This window comes from Bacillus rossius, chromosome 18 (genome assembly GCF_032445375.1).
Source record: "Bacillus rossius redtenbacheri isolate Brsri chromosome 18, Brsri_v3, whole genome shotgun sequence".
NCBI classification, from domain to species: Eukaryota; Metazoa; Arthropoda; class Insecta; order Phasmatodea; family Bacillidae; genus Bacillus; species Bacillus rossius.
The window spans coordinates 9026911-9045494 of record NC_086345.1 but is presented as its reverse complement, the minus strand read 5'-3'; positions in this window follow the sequence as shown (position 1 = coordinate 9045494).

The following is an 18584-nucleotide window of genomic DNA, read 5'->3' as shown; positions in this document are numbered from 1 at the left end:
CACGGGCCCCCGCCCACGTCCCACCACCTGGACTCACGATGCGGGACGCACCAGGTCCAGAGCGCGGGCCCTATCAGCTGCCGGACCACCTCGGGCACTCGACGCGGGACGCACCAGGTCCAGAGCGCGGGCCCTACCAGCTGCCGGACCACCTCGGGCACTCCACGCGGGACGCACCAGGTCCAGACCGCGGGCCCTACCAGCTGCCGGACCAGCTCGGGCACTCGACGTGGGACCACCCAGGTCCAGAGCGCGGGCCCTTCCAGCTGCCGGACTACCTCGGGCACTCGACGCGGGACGCACCAGGTCCAGAGCGCGGGCCCTATCAGCTGCCGGACCACGCCGACGAGCCAACACCCGGCTGTTCGACGTGGGACGACCTGGATCCAGTACGCAGGCCCTACCAGCTGCGGCCGCCGCGAGCACCACCTGGCTGGAGCTGCTGCCGAAGCTAGGGGCGCCCCCACGTAGCGGGGTCACTAGCGGCGCAAGGTCGGGCTTCTCGAGGGGGGGGGGCGTTTGACGTCGTCCGACCGAAGGCCACCCTATAGCCCGACCTGCAACCGCCAGTATTCACCCCGCTAACGGAACGCGCCCCTAGCCATGACCCACCCGAGTCAGGCGAGCCACCAACAACTAAGGTAGAACCCGGCCTTCCCCAAATAAACAGACCGTCACTTCAATCAACCACGTATAAAAACAAACACTAATTATTAAACTATATTACGTAGTAATTTAAAGTCGGTTGACAGAAGTGCGATGTAGGAGTGCCCGGGCACTTACGTGTGCAACTACATAAATACGCGTGTGAGTGTTCCCCTGGCGGCCTTCTGCCTGAATCAATCAATCAGACCTTATGACATAATTATTCAAACCTTGTGTTGCGTCATTAACCACACCAAAACAATCTGACAAGAAACGAACAGTCGCTGGTGTGACGTAAAAATTCAAACACAATAATTCTTAAATATAATAACTTTCAATTCATAGAAGGGGCAAATGACCTTAATTCAGCCTTTATAATTTATATAAGAATTTAACATCATTAAATTCTCTTATTAACTTATCAGATCAGAAATTAACGTAATGAGGTCAATCCTGGCGCGAGGACCACCGAGCCTCGGCCGGGCGCCATGACATGACGCCAGTACAGCGCGACTCGTGGACCAGGGCGGACGCACGTCCCACGGAGAGACATCATCCTTTGTCCACACCGAGTTCACTTCTGGTAACTATAGTCATTCTTCAAAACCTTTTTAATAATCTCTCCGTGTGTACCCGGTCCAGCTTTTTCGGTCCAGGACCTAATCCGGCCGCATAAATATCACACCCCCCCCCCCCTGCACCACACTTGGTCCGCGGGGTAGGTGCACTATCCGGTACGGGCCGACTCCCGAGGACAGAACTTTTGTTAATCTCAGTCGCTCCGGCGCTGACACTCCCCGTAAGGGAACTCTTGAGCGAATTTAGCTGCGATCCGCGCTCCACTGCCGTGGACGCGAGTACCGCCTCAGTACGCAGATTTACGGGATTGGCCGCCTCCAATCACCCTCACCCCTCGTTGAGCAGTCAGGCTCAGAAACGCCTAGGGACACGATAATACGGAACAACTACTGACGTTGTAACATTCTTTTATAAACTTGTGCAACGCAACCTCGTGTAACATTTCTTTTGTAAACTTGTGCAACGCACCCTCCTGTAACATTCTTTTGTAAACTTGTGCAACGCAACCTCGTGTAACATTTCTTTTGTAAACTTGTGCGACGCACCTCTCCACGTAACATTCGTGAACTTATATAACGCAACCTCGTGTAACATTCCTTTTGTAAACTTGTGCTACGGTAATTCAGTAACTCTCAGACTCAGTTGAGTGTAATTGTGTAATTTGTATCTTGTAACGTCACCTATTGTGCGACGTGGCGTGTAACCGACAACGTTACACCAGAGCCACTGTCGACTGAATAAATGACACACGTCATTTATTAACTCACTCCAGCGTACGCTTCTTTAAACCTGCTATCCCCAACTACCGCCGAGTAGGGAATCTCTCAGACCCACGTAACACCGCCGACGGTCCTAGTGGGCCACGCAGGGCAATCGACCCCACGACCCAACTACCGACTAGCACCAGAACTAGTCTGGCGCCCACCCGGACTCATTACATTCGCAACAGCCACTCCCGCTAGGAACCGCACCGGGACTCGAGCCCGAGACCCCGGACGACGGCAAACTTTTATACATGTTTCCTATTTAACTTCTTCCAATTTGTGTTATTCTGTTAAGGATAGGACGACGATAGGAAAAGTAGGAAACTAATGGGAGTGTTTCAAGTTTAATGTGCCTGGAAAAAATCAAATCGATCGTTGTTGGTTGTTCCAATCGAGTGGAAGAAAGATATATGTGGTGCAAGTGTAACGGGACAAAGCATAACAGGACAATGAGTCATCCTTTTTCGCTATTGCAGCTGGCGTTCATCGATTTATTAGACGTCACGTCAAAAAAAAGACACTATACGGGCTGAGTTCTCTGGTAGCACCATGTCAAATGTTTTCTCTCCTTCAATAAATCAACATAATTTTGTAGTTATTTCTTACATCCAAAGCTCCTACATCCAGCCACATGGCCAGGAACCCTTTCCCCCACAGAGCTCACAGAGGCACAAATTTAACATTCGCTTTAACCACAATAGAGCCCAAATGGCAATCAAAGGTGCTCTACTAGTGTGGCAACTGAACTATCGAAATACAGACTTTCGAATTTCAAAGTACGAAATATCATTCAATTTTTAAAGTCCAAAGAATACACAGGAGAGCATGATTAGACATGCAGACACACAATGCTGTCATCAAAACACATGTTAACGATGCGAGATCAGATATTAGTGCACCTAATAAGTATCATTATGCAGCTTCACACCGTGGGAACATCGTCCTCATCCATTATCGTCGCGGGTGAAGCCTAACTCACACAAATACAACTTAGGCATGATATGCGAGCCTAGTTGTGCCAAACTTAGACTAACTAGCTCACTCCTGGTCATTTAGCGATTATGATATCAACCACAGAGATAAAAAAAGAAGTATAGATACAGGTTCATCAGCTGGGAAGGAGGTGAGAGGTGAGGTTGTCCTCCCTACCTGTCTGATCATTGTCAGCGACTCCCTGACACTCCACTCAGGCCAGACAGCCACGAGAGACAGAAATGCAGAGCTCAGCACATGGGGCAATCGAAATGGAAGAAAAATGACCAATGTAGTTTATGCCACACAGTAAAAGCGGATTGTTAGAGACACTGGAGCATATTCAAGTTGTCAGCTGAAAATTGCAGCCTTGTCAGGGGATAACAGCACAAGATGCGAGACAGTTGTCATCTGCGAGACAGCGAATCGCTGTTGACAACCAGGGGATGTTAAAGTGTGTCGAATGCGGGATGATCAAGACCTAAGTTTGTACTGAGACAAATTAATTTCTACATTTTTATAATGGACTTACATGTGCAATCACTGCGCGATATGTGTGACACAACTCGATCACGATCAGCCATGCCCAGGATGCCACGTGTAAGTGGGTTGATTTGCTACCAGAATTTTCGGGACAAACTCATAAGTATACAAAGACGTTTCTAAGAGTTTGTCGCGACAAGGCCGTGGGTTGATTGCATGTGTAAGCAATGCATTAAACCATTTTAACTTAAATTACTAAATCATTACGAACTTACTACTAGGAGACAGTTCAGAAAACTAACATTCCTATGGAATAGAGAAATTTGTTTTAGTAAAATGTGACGACAGTCGACGTGCCCTCCTAGAGGCAGAGGCCGTACCTGTCCGCCGACGTGGGCCTAAGGGAGGTATATTTTCCCCAGTGCAGCGGACATCAGGGTTGTAAATAGTTATGTTATGTATGCACATTTTTAAATAACCACGATCCTCCACAATGATATATACGTGTGACATAACAGAACTCTCACGTCTGGAATAGTGTATGTAAATGTTGTGTAAATACTTAGTTTGTCTTTAATCTATAGCTTAATTCATTAATCAATTTGTGTTTTCGTTTTATTAATTAATTACTGGTCATGTCTTTTCTTAATAATTATGTGTTTATGCTAGTGCTATGTTAGCCATGTAACCTACTGTCGCCAAAGACCAAGTTCTGGTGGACCCCTGCCGCAGACGAGGCCTTGGAGCAGGTTAAGCAACGGTTCAGGAACTGTCACACGCTCTCGCGCCTGGTTCCCAACCGCCCCATCTACATCCAGACGGATGCGAGTCAGGAGGGGATGGGTGCGGTGCTGTACCAAGTGGATGACCACGGCATGAGGCGTGTGATCGAGTACGCCAGCGCCAAGTTTGGGCAGGCTGAACGGAGGTAACACGTGAATGAGCAGGAGAGTCTTGAAGTGGTCTGGGCCCTGCAGCGCTACCGTCACCACGTCGAGGGGCGCTCATTCACGCTGAGAACCGACAGAAAATGCCTCCGCTGGCTAGACTCTGCTCAGGGCCGGAAGACTGAGTTCACTCGTTGGGCCATGCTGATCCAGGAATTCTCGTTCACGGTTGAACACTTTCCTGGAAGTGTAAATCAGATGGCCGACGAGTTGTCTCGGAATCCAGATCCTGAAAATGAGTTCCGCGACGACCAGGGCTGGGAGGAAGTGCTTCTCCCTGAGCGCGAACGCGGGGTCGAGGACTCGGTGCCGCGACCATGTGCGTTGTACGCATTGTCCAGAGACCAGAGACTATGACTGAACTGCTCACGTGGGTCCACGCTGCGCAGCTCCGGGACAGGCAGGTGACAGACCCACGTGCCGCCCGAAGGTAGGCACTGGGTCATTGGCTACCTGCATGACCACCCCCTGGCGGGACACCCGGGTGCGGAGCAGACGCTGCATGAGGTGTAGACAGACGTTCCACTGGCCTGGCGACGCGGCAGAAGTGAGATGCTACGTACGGGCTTGCCTGCGTTGCCAGGAGCGGAAGTCCAGATGACCCGATGGCAAGGAGCAACAGGTCCCGCGACGGTCCCGAGATCCCTTCCACACTGTGGCGGTTAATATCATGGGGCTGTATCCTCGCTTTTCCCGTGGCCTGCGTTTCATCGTTGTGGTCACGGATGTCTTTACCCGGTGGGCGGAAGCGTTCGCAGTGCCAAACGTGAAGGCCGGCACCATGATTTCTCTGCTTGAGCGTGAGTTCTACCCCACGATACGAGTACCCCGCGGTCCTCCTGATGGAAAATGGGGTGAAGTTCACGGGGAGAAACTGGCGAATGTCCTGCGCGTGTTGGGGGGTGGAGCATCACACTATGCCCACCTACCATCTGCGCGCGAATCCGACCGAAAGGCGGAATCAGGACATTAAGACTCAGCTGTGCATCCGGTTGGACGAGGATCACACCAAGTGGGACCTGCACCTGCCTACGCTGCTGTTTTGCATGCACCGTCGGACAAACGCTGACACGGGCCATTCCCCTGCTGAACTGGTGCAGGGCCGAAACCTCGCTTCTTGCATGCCTGGCCCCTAAGTGGTCAGGCCCGCAGGAGGTGATTGACAGACTAGGTCGACCTCAGTGACCCCGTGGTGACGCCACCGGAGCTTGACCAGGGACGTCGACGGGGACACGCCCATCCCTGGGCATGGCAGGTAGTAAGCGGGGACGTAGACGGGGACGACGACCCACGGGACACGGTGCACTGACATGACAACACAAGAGTACCGACTCCGCCTCCGGTGAGGGGGTGTCAGAGAGGGAGCGACAGCTCCCGACCGGCGAGAGGGGGCGAGGCCAGGATGCCTGACAAGATGGGCGGAAGGGGCCCACATGGCACGAGCATGGTAGAGCTGGAGTGCTTTGTGGACCAGGTACTTCCGCCCGACGACGACCACGCCAACGTCAACGACAGACCACTCATTGAGGACGTGACCAATGACGACACTATCCAGGGCGATCTGGTTGACCTGTGCGACCTTGTGGTGATGTTGCCGGAGCCTGACCAGGGACGTGGACGGAGACGCACCTACCCCTGGTAACGGCGGGTGACAAGGATGGACGTCAACGAGGACATGACTGACGGGGTGACGGTTTGGATCCTCAGTGGGGAGGGTGATGTCGACAGGGCCCAGCAGGTGGTCCTGGACTTGCCCTCCGAGGTGCCGATGACGACCACACACGCAGGGAGCGGGCCGGCATTGCGCCGGTCCACGCGTGAGATGACTGCCCCTCACTACCTCCGTGACTACGAGTGGTGGGGGGGGGGGGCGGCAGGAAAAGCTTCGCGACGCACGACAGATGGCCGCCGGGGGGCTGCGCTGCAGTGTGATGCAGCTTCTCCCCCGGTTCGCCCGACCGATGGGAAATGATGTAACTGACTGCAACGACTAGACACGTAGCCGGACGCGACCGCCGCTGCCGGTCTAGGCCGATGTCGGGGGCCAGGACGGCCTCGGGAGAGGGGGGGCATATGACGACAGTCGTCGTGCCCCTCCTAGAGGCAGAGGCTGTACCTGTCCGCCGACGTGGGCCTAAGGGAGGTATGTTTTCCCCAGTGCACTGGCTGTGAAGTGCTACGAGCATGGACGCACCCGCGTGCGCCCTTGTACGTCAGCGGAAGTCAGGGTTGTAAATAACTTGATGTAAGTTTTTGGACATACGCCATTGCTAAGAACTTTTTCTTAGCAATGGCGTATGTCCAAAAACTTACATCAAGTCATGCACTCCCATTGCACAAATCTTTTAAAGATAACAGGGTTGTAAATAGTTATGTTTTGTATGCACATTTTTAAATAACCACGAGCCTTCACAACGATATATACGTGTGACATAATCGAACTCTCACGTCTGGAATAGTGTATGTAAATGTTGTGTAAATACTTAGTTTGTCTTTAATCTATAGCTTAATTCATTAATCAATTTGTGTTTTCGTTTTATTAATTAATTACTGGTCATGTCTTTTCTTAATAATTATGTGTTTATGCTAGTGCTATGTTTGCCATGTAACCGTAGCCTGGCTTGCCGCGAGACGGGCCTCTCCCATGCCGGCCGATTTCCCCTCCCCTCCTCCGCGGCCCACGTGCTTCGGCGCGCGGGCTAGTGGGGAAGGGCAGTGTCGAACTAGACGTGGCAGTGAGCAGACGCGTGCTCGCTCCACTCCGCTCGGGAGACGTGCGACTAAGCTGCGGGTTCGCGGTCAGTGTGAGTGGCATGGGACTGCCTCAGTAGCCGAGTTGCTTAGCGTCAGTATTCCGAACAGCTGAACTCTCTCAGTCAGTACGTATAGTCACAGGACTATCTTCGCCTACGTCATAGGCCGCGGATGTGCTATTCTGAACAGCCGAACTCTCTCAGTCAGTACGTATAGTCACAGGACTATCCTTGCCTACGTCATAGGCCGCGTATGTGCTATTCCGACCAGCTGAACTCTCTCAGCCTCTACGTATCATTACAGGACCAGCTCCGCTTACGTGACGGGTCGCGTACGTGCTGTATGGCACTGCTGAACTTTCGTAACCGGTACGCTCTGCTCTGGGGCTGCATTCGCTATCACGACGAGCCACGTTTTGTGGCCAAGAGTTATTTCCGGGAGTCCGAGTTGCGGCTGGGAAGAGCGCTCGTTCCGCGACGTGCTGGCCAGGCTGCGGCAGGATTCTACACTGAATAAATGAGCTCGTGAAACAGACTGCCTCATCTTCTCCTTGTGACTACCTACCATTCCTTCGCCCTATGCAAACCTCCCTTCTGGCCCCTTATTTCCCTGTCCCGGCCACGAGGCCTGAACTCACTCTCTCTCCGACAGGAGCTAAGCGGGCAAACCAAAACGAGTCTCAGGACAATTCACGCCAGGGAATTAGTGATCATTGGCTGAGGGATGTCAAATGCTTATGTTTTTTTACTTATTTATCACGAGTGGGTGTAAATCCCTGCCTTAATAGATGTATAAACTCACCCTCAGAATTTATTAGCCTGGTACTGGTGGTGACTCGCTCCGCCAAGATGGACCACGCTCATGAACTTAATTCTCTGTGTCATGAAAGGAAAGCTATGCACTAATTGTTGTAGTTCTAAAAATACCAAACGTAACCCAAGTGTTCAGTCACTACTTATACATAAGCTTATTTGGATGGCCCTGCTTCGCAAACATGTTGATCACATCGTCGTAAAACTTATTATTTTTTGTTAGGTCTTGCTATACTTTTTTTTTTCAATTAGATTGCAAAGACAATTCTGAGACCCGCGATTGCCCTTGAGAGTTACGGAAATAGCTGTATATTTTATTCTCTTCAGGACAAAAGAATCTTTCTGCAGATGAACTAGTGGTCGGAATCGTCAACACCAAACAAATAAGTTTCTATGCTTCGGGAAGAGTTTCGTGCAAATCATTCAAGTACAAATATTTATGTAATTAGGCCACGCTGTTCTTGTGAAATTCTTTTGAAGAAGAAACCACGGAAAGTTCGCTTCTCAGTCTGGCAAAATCGAAGAATTGTCCATAAGAAAATTTTAAGGACTGGAATAGTTTTTCGGGAAATGATCGTGAATAAACAGAAAACTAAATGAAATTGAGCAAACCAATGAAGAAGAGACTGCCAATATCACCAAACCTTTGACTTATTATTATTTCTTTAATTGTGTCTATGATTTCAAAATATAATCGTCTGTAACAAGTATTCTTGTCATGCGAAATGTTATCTATCCCTTCTTTTTTTGGGCTGACTATCTTCTGTCAAGCTACCAAATTATCCTCAATTTTGCACCAGAAATCATCGAAACTGTCACGTAGTTTCTCAAGATATTGCTGAAATTCTTCTACCTTTTCAATGCATTTTTAACACCACATAAAATAAAAAATTTCTAAACCTTGTTCCTGATGCATTTATAATATCTCGCACTTTAACCACGTTTCAATTATTGATAATCGCTGTATGTTACATGATTAAAACAAGAAAGCTGTTGACAGGCCAATCATGGCGCTAAGATCGTAGTAGAGGAGAGTTTCCCCTTTCCCCGCTTCGATAAGCGAAGTGGTGTCTAAATTTCCAGTCGGCTGATAGTGGCTGCAAGCAGGAAGATATCTGCTTACAGCGTGCATGGCTGGGTTGTCAACTTACAGGCGGATGGTAACGGGATGCCCAGCTGAGCGGACCTCCACCCTCCCTCTGGCACGCACATTCGTGGGAGGGGTTGACGGTCTGGCCAATAAGAGCTCACAGCTGCCTGTATTCAAGAGGAGAAGTACTTACAGAGGGGTGTCCACGATGGGGAAACTAGCCATTTTTCGCGCTGCCGCAGAGGGGAGAGGCAGAGGGGAGAGGCAGCTCGGCCGGCTTCAGCCAGCCTGTAAGGATGATGTGCGGTTAGGGAGGGGTGTCCACTGTCTAACAATTACAAACGAGTCGTCAATGCGGCGGTATGATAAAAGACTGTGTGTTAGCTATTCAAGCGTTTATCATTGATAGATGCCACTTCAGAATGCATTACCACATATGTAGGACATTTTCAAACTGTAAGCACTGCTTACAATGCTTACGTAGAATATTCGCCCCTGGTCGCGACTGCTTGCTGCAAAACTTCGTGCCAAAGGACCAGTTCACCGAGCACATCAGTGGACCTTTGCGAGATGTTGCATGGACATTTGGGCGGAAACTAGGATGAGTTTGTGACATGGCTGGGAGTACGTTTCGACGGTCCGTGTGTGCTTTCATGCGGCAAGCACAAACTGTTCTGTCAAGCCAGGCTGAGGGAGAAAGCGTTGCCGTCACCCGGCCTCTGTGGAAGGCCTGGGAAGTACCTGACGGGCGCTATGAGCATCGCGGTGCTGCTGTGCTGCTGTATTCCGGGAGGGGGGGGGGGGGTGGGATGCCAGGCTAGTGGGATACTAGGCCGTTGGTGATAGGTCGCGGGTACTCTGCCCCCGCGTTCCCTGTCAGGTACGCGGCTGTGAATCTACCCTGAGACTCCCTACTTGACGGTGAGTCTGCTCGTCCGTGTGGAGGACGAAATGGTGCGGAATAACCGTAGACGACACAGTTTATATTAAATTGGCTTTTAATCCACGGACTTCTCCGGTTGTATGCATGGGTACGCTGAACTCCCTATGCATACACTACGTGGTGGCAGAACCGCTACAAAAGCTATTGACACGAACCCCGCTACCTCTACGTGAATTGTTCAGAATCTCAGGATAGGTTCGGCCTTGTGGCTAGAGACAGTGGTTCGATACAGTAGGGCCGCCCCAAGCTGTTTCGGCCACTCGGGACGCCTGAAAAGAACAAGAAAATACAGGCTGATTTCTTATTAATTTATTTCGGCACAGCCCTTTACATAGTGCTGCCCGTCCTGGCCGTAACGGTTGTCCCGAAACGAATCGTCACACGCGCGACCACTCACTCAGTGGCGGCTCACGATTTTACTATCCGGTAAGGTCATTCACTTTGGACACGATGCGATGATTACATAAACAAATCCTAACATAACACACTAGAATCCTGAGTAAGATTACGCTTCACAATTATAATTACGTAGTACACTGGGCTAAGAACGCGTAGGCCCGTAACTCCGGCGACGCTACATGTATCTTAGGACATCCCCAGAAATTGACGCATTAGTTAGATTGTTTGTTACGTGTTGCCTACTGGCTGCCCCGTGCGGGCTGAAACTAATTAGTCGACTGGCTAGAATATCGCGCGAAGCGCCGACGTACCATCTCGCAGTTCGTACATAGTACTTACATATCACATCGAACGCTCGTCTTGGAGCACTGAATAATTAGGTTACATACCACTCGGTAAGTCGAGGCCGACCACGGGACTGGAAGAAAAGGGTTACGGAACTATACAACTATTGAAAACTACATATCAGTGAAAATAAGAAATGCTGGTCCCGTGTCGCGCGGAGGCTGCTGGCCTCTGTGAGCTCCAGAAGGATACTGCCGCTCTCACAGTGCGCGACCCCCCTCCCCGCCAGCCGTCCCGCGCAAAACACGTGATTTTCGCGGGAAACTGAACCATCCAGGTTTGGGTCAGGGCGCACGGTGAAACATAATTTTGGAAAATATAAAACGTTAAACAATGAAAATAAAGTCTAATATGTTCCTGTGGAAAAATACATAAACATTGGTTGTAGTTCGGTGGAGGGATATGCCACACCTGGCCGGATACTTCCGCCGATGTGGCACTTGTTACATAGCGTTCGTCCCGTTGCACTTTCTACACTCCTGTCCGCGCCCAAGCGCGTTCGGTGCACACGCCTTCGTGAGACATTGATGAGGCATAGCGGTCTATGCGACATAAAGGAGCATAGGCGGTCGACGTCACTATGATAATGCGCTAGGCGGCGTCAGAGCCGTTGTACAATTACACTAACACACGCTGATTACAAAACAAAACACGACACTAACATAACACTGTAAATTTGCCGCAGCAGTCTCGCGGTGACATGATTACTATTTCGCCGTAGATGGCCAGCGCCGAAAGTTAATTGTCTTAGGAGGGCTCAATGAGCGTGACCCCAAATTCGAGTCTACATTTACGTGAGGTTGTAGCTAGCAGGCGTATGCGCGGCGATCTTAACGAAAACGAGTTGGCTGGAGTCGGCCAGTGCCGTAAATTGCGTGGTCCACGCCCCTCTGAGCACTCCAACAGACCCTTGTACTATGTTGCAGACGACATGCAGCAGTGACAGAAGTCGACACGAATATGTAGATCACCAGGTCTCTTGAGAGACTATGAGTGGGATTGCTCACATGGGTAGCTCCGAACTCTGACCCACGGTGAAGTATGATGAAATCTTTACCGTTCTTCGTGTGTTCTCGCCACACTATCATGAAATAAACAAGCCCAAACCCTGCACTCTTAACCGACGACCCAGTGTTCCGATCCGGTGCTCCGATCCAGTGTGTGTGTGTGTGTGTGTGATTGAATGAAAGTAAGCCATTTCAAAATGATGTTCACTACAAAAAAGGGAACACAATATAGTTCTACCACAGGACTCAACTCGTATCGTGTCAGTGCCAGAGCATGTCTCTGAATACTTACGATAGACAGGTGATGACTTAAGCTGTGATGCGGTGATAATACAGTGTGTCCATCTGTTATGTTGCATGAAAATCTGCGGGTGATGATACAAGGATGCAAACTTATTGATATGTAACATCCTTGATATTGAACACGGCAAACACTTTACGAGCTGCAGATCACGAAACAATGAACACTACACAATAAAGTTAATCTTGAACAGGCAACTAGTAAGGAGTCTGTGAAAGGAGCTTTGGGCAGTTTTGACATGTCTTGCATATTTTCCATGACGGAATGGTGATAGGGATTCACAAGAGAGGGATAGTCTTTGGCTTTTATTATGGGCGGAAGGTCCTCATATGTAAGTTTCTCACTTGAACGAATTTTACATAAACGCATATTCCTATTGCTATTAAACTGATTAGAATTTTAAGTACAAATTTGAAACATTTATTCATAGACGGCCCTGTGTGGGGGAAGTTGGTAAGTTTATGAGCAATACCTCCTACCTGAGAATATATGCGTACATGCGGCCCATCAACTACAAAGGAAGGAAACGTAAGACTCAAAAACTTGTTAGTACTCTGAAAGAACGAACGAAGTTATGTTGCGAGTTCCTTCAAACAGCACCAAAAGAAGAACCACCCACAGGACTGAAGTAAAAGCTATGGTGGTTACAGATGTTGAAGGCAAGATTTTGTAGACCTCGTGGTATGCTTTCAGCTAAAAAACCTACCTTGTCATAATTAATAATCATGAATCAATGTATTAAAGATCAAAGTTCTCATACACATAGTACCTATAACTGTTCAATTAACACATTTAAAAAAAATCATATTATGGTAGTTTTTATTACATAAAAATGCAAGTTATCTTGAGTATTAAATGATAATGCACCGCAGTATTATATTAATTATAAAAAATAATTTTTATATTTATTTTGTATGGTTATACTCTAATTAGAATATAGATACAAATGCAAATATACTAAGTTAATACGGTTATTTAAATTAATGAACTAAATTGTAGTAGTTTCAACTTAGCCTTCTGAAAAAAATTTTTTTTATAAGCCGCACTCTAGTCAGAAGATACTTTTAACATGCTGTCACGTGTATTTTATAGTTGAAATTTCTTTCGTTTAGTTGGGAAGTACAGCCCTGAAGTCCAATCAGAAATAACAAATGTTACAAAATTTTAAATCAAACAAACAAAATCTCTATTCACTATAGTCAAGCCAGAATGATGGAAACTTCAAAACCAAAATTCTGAATACAAAAAGGTAAAATACTAATATTTGCTAAAAATTTTAGGGACGAACTTAATTTTAAAGAATCAAGCTTTCAGAGCTTAAAAAATACTTAAATTAAAAAAAAAATTTGTATAAGAATCATTAAAACCAACATATATACTGTCGGCTCTTATTCCCAATTTTTAATAAATTGTAAAAAAATATAGAAAAATTCATAAAAAATAATATATTTCACTATTATTTTTAATTGGAAAAAGTATGTAACTTTAATTGTCATCCATTTTTGCATTATTGTTAAAATACAAAGGTTTTGTGTACCTAACTGTAAGCACGAAGTAACACAACACTACGTACTACATGTCTCCCCAACTTCCATACGGGGATGAAGATCCTTGACGACATTGTGGCGTCCTTATACTAGGAGTAAGTGTAGGAGGGCATTCCACCGGACAAGGCGGCCGTCTTCACAACTGCCGCTGCCGTCCGGCAGGGCGACCTGATGGAGATGGTGGCGGGGGGCTCGGGGACGTGTCCCTGGAGACTGCCCTCACCGTGGAGGAGCTCCGGGGCTACCTAGGCTGCGCAGCACTGTCGTCATTATAAAGATTTTGGCTATCGAAAAGAAGACAAACCTATGAAAAAATTTTCTTTTAAGAATAAATAGTATGATTTAAAATGAAATCCTCCTGTTTGTTGCCTACATTATTTCAATATCTGACTTTATTGTGGGTGTTACTTTTACATGGTTCGTGAAAACTTCTCAGGTACACGTAACTTTAATACTTTGGTTACTCTTGTGGTTTTCACACCGACACAGGCCCCAGGAAGGCACTCAATTGTTTTTAATATTAAATAATATCTCAGTGGTAATGCTGATAAACGTCATGGTGTGTACGTTACTTTTAGCTGCTTCGTGAAAAACCTGGCAGTTGAACGTAATTTTCATAACCGCGGCTGAGGCAGCTCGCGCGTCTGTTTCAAAAGCCCTACACGCAGGGCTTAAATGGTGCGGCGCGATCTCGTCTCGACTCACTGAGTCTGGAGATTGGAAAACCTCTACAAAACATAAAGGTTATGATTGTGTTCTTACATATGCTTATAGAAATTTTAGCACTATTATATAGTCCTTTTTATTTAGCTACAATAGAAACATATTTAATACAAAAATATATTTTTTAATGATAGAAAAATGATAAAAAAAAAAAGAAACCTTTACTTATTAGGTACTACAAAAAATTTATAAAATAAGCACTGAAAAAGAAACAAACTGAATAATACACAGCAAAATAAGCATACTTATTATGATATCACTAAAATAAAAAAAACTAATGCCTATAGCTCTGTTATAGTGGTAGCTTATACACAGCAAATTAAAGTGTATGAGGAATCAAGATTCCTTAAGTATTTAAACTCTTGGGTGTTTGAATTGAAAGTCACTATAAAAACAAAAGAAGGCGGAGTCTGACTCACTAGTAGACGACAAACGCGTTGCAGCCCTTTGGTTATTTTGTTTTACTGCCAGCAAGAATATAAATAAAGGATGGTTTCCTCCGACTCCCTAGCAGACGACTGTATTTCAGAAATTAAACAAAACTTTATAAAATTTGGTCCCACTAGCCGGCCAACAGTGACAAGCAAAATAAATATGGTGGCCCCCATATAACATAGCTATACATAGGAGAACACATGGTCGTTGGTAATTATTTTAATTTTAAATGTGGCACCACCATCAAGTATGTGAATGTGGCGGTCTTTTGGTATTCAAACATGGTGCTCAATAGTATAACAATACTTATTTAATTCTTCACATCCCGACTGGAGCAACAGGTCTTGGCCTAGCAGCTAGCGTTCCGGGGGCTCAGCCGACATAACATGCTCAACACCAACACCGCCTAGCTGTCAAAGGATGAACCAAGATGGCTGCCGCCAGCAGACGACTTCTTGTCACGCAGTATTTTAAAAACCATCACCAGTTGCTCTGCATCTGTGGAACAACCATGTGTTTTTATGATTCAAAATGGTCTCTGCCAGCAGACACTTCCCTATCAGTTGATAGTAACATCATCATCCTGTGGAGCAACTACCTGATGCTTTGTTATCAGTACCTCGCTCACCCCCCCCCCCCCCCCCCTAAATCGGAAGACAGAGGGTAGGTACCAGTATTCCACCGGTTTCCCTGCTGTGGTGTATTGATGCTGTATGGTGGAGTGCTTGATATACACACTACTTAGTTACAGCAAACAAACTGTACATGACAGACTTGCACCAAGAGGTGTTGAGAGAAAGTAAGGGCGACAGACGACATAACGGTAAGTTACACTGAAGAGCTTCAGTGGCTACACATTAAGGCTGGTCAATTTCATAACATGATACAGTACATTCGCAAAGTTTTATCATGTTCCCAAAATAAATGGAGTTGAATTGTAAGACATCGTAAAAGTATGCCAATATTGTGGAAGTTTTTCTTAATTGGTTAATATCTGGTAGAAAACAAATGCTCGTAGAAGTGACAAATTACTCCTAATATTTGTTTTCATTTTAAAGTTAACTGAATCACAGTCTGTACTTGCGTTGTTTGCTTATAGCCTGCCGATGCAAGCTAGTACAGATAAATTTTTTGTTTAAACTTGTGATAATTTTCAGTCACATTCTCAGTAAACATTAGCGGGCCCAGTTTCTTTAAATTATTCATCATTTGGTACTTCTCTCTAGAGTAGTATTTCCCCCACTTAAATAATTTTCAACATGAAGAACCTTTTCTCTTATGTTCTTCCAGCTCTGTTTGATGACACAAATTCATGTTAATCTTCTTTTAACAATGTTCTTTTCCAGCTGTGGAGCAATTAATAAAAAATACCTTCCAGCCCAACACATCTTCATTGACTATCCTGGCTACTGCCCCTCCAACTGTTCGAATCTCACGTTCCTTACATCACTATTTACGTGTCATCAAATGAAATGCAATACTTTCCCTCAAATTACAACTTAAAAATTACTTTCGTTCCATTATTCACGTCTTGTTCACTATGTAAAAACCTGATTTTTATTTACGTAAATCTCATTTAAGATTTCTCACACAATACAATTTCAAATCAAATATGATTAAATGTTTCAATCCCATCATTTTCTCCATAAGATTTATGAAGTATGTTATTATTCCTGATCTTAAAGTTGCTGAAAAACTTAATCCCATATAAATTTTTTGCTACTTAAAAATCCATTATTCATTAGGAAATTGCTGTTTAATTATTTAGTAGCAGGAATACGAAGCTGTCCGATGTGGAATTTCTCTTTCGGACACATTTTCAGTTAACTGTTCCGTCGCTGCAGAGGAGCGCTGGTTCAGGTTGGCATCATGTTTGGTCAGGTCGATGCTTGTAGAGTGTGACGCAGGTAGTCGAGTATCAATATCGACAGTTCACTGATTGCGTTCAGCGCACCTCCGGTCTCTTGCAGAGTGAACTGATTTAAAGGCCTGCACTCTTTCATGGTGTGCACTACGACGATAGTTATCGGTAAGCTTCGTTAGCTATGTGTCAGATTTGGGTCACGGTTCTTGTTGTCATTTTCTTTTAAGTTGATTTTAAATATATTTTAGTTTCTTAACATTTGTTTAATAGTTATAGAGGGTCGTCTAAAATTGAGATTAAAAGCAATTGTAAAGTATTTGCTTGATATGTACAGTCTCATAAAAAGACTTTTACAACACCTCCATTTTTTTGTACATGCTTATATAAACATATCATACAAATAAAATTAATTATTTAATTAAATCAAATTAAATTTAAACTTTTTGTGGTTTTTTATGATAGTATTTTAGGCATGGCCGAGTACTGATGGTATATTAGTGCGCCATAATACATTAAATTTTTCTTTAACGTAAAGTGCGTGCACGGCTCCCACACGCACGCACACACATACACATATACACTCACATACATATATAAATATATATACCGTATATACTCGTGTATAGCGCGCCCTTTTTTCCCCTCAAGTAAAGGAAAAAAATAAGGATGCGCGCTATACACGGAAAAAAAAAAGTGAGTAGATGAGACGGGGGAGGAGTGGAAGTCGTTAACTGTCGGGTGACGGGTGACGTTTCTGGCCAGCCCCCCACACATACGCACAAGCAACAAGGCCTCTCTTTCACACACACACGCACACAACCTGGTCTCTCTCTCACACACACACACACACACACACACACACGCAGGTCTCTTGTTTATTTTTAGACCTCCCCCTCTACAGAAAGCCAACCCAGCTAGTAAAATAAAAGAGAGAGAGAATGTTGACACCAGTCCCCCCCTCCCACTTCCTTCGCTTGGTCGCAGCTGCTACCGGTGAGTCATCTAGTCCTCCGTGTCACGTTCCTGCCTGCCTCCCTCCCTTCCTCCCGCCCATGTACCAGTTGTGACGATACAGCGCTTCATTATCTTCCTTCTACACAGCAGAGTTTAAGTATTTTCCTGACGTATCACCACACATCAATTTAAATTATCATTTGTTTCATACGTAATTACTTAACAGGTACCACAAAATGTTAGTACAATTTATTTACGGGAAAAAAAAATTTTTTCTTTGGAATTTGTTGCAAAAATCGTGGTGCGCGCTATACACGAGTAAATACGGTATGTTGATCGTTTTAGCTATCTGGTGCTCTATATTATTTAAAAAGAATTATTACCTAAGTCCCGGCGTTAAAACCACATAACCCGGTACACATTATCCCGAGGAAAACATTCACGCGTGGTGATGGTCACCCTGGAGCTGATGCAGACGCCTGCAATCTAATTTCTAGTTAAAAGTTCCAAAACAAAACAAAAAATATATATATATTCTTCAGCTATGCCCCGACTAACAGGCGTAAAAAAGGTTCCTTCGTCAATTTACTTCACATTTTATGTCGAGCTGCCGATGACAATGCCGCACTCCACAACTAGTAAGCGACAACTGGCTTGTAACACACACTTACCTCCCCTTTACAAGACCAAACAAAGGGATGCAACGCCGTGGGCCAATCGACCAATCACAATAATTTATGAAAAATACTGGCCTGGGCAGGCATCACGCCACCTCGAGGTTCGCCCTCATTGGCTGACAGAGACAGCGCATCGGCGAAAGTTCCAGTTTCTTGTTGTGCAGTAACACGTCCACGTGCTGGGATTTTCCCACAACGCACTTTCTTGAGGCGTGGTAACTTGCTGGCGACAGTTTGTCGCGCCGGTCTTCCTTTCTTTTACAAGCTTCTAGAATGTTCTTATTTTCGTTGCCCAGAATACGCATTGAAATCTAACAAAACGTAATTACTACATATTATAATT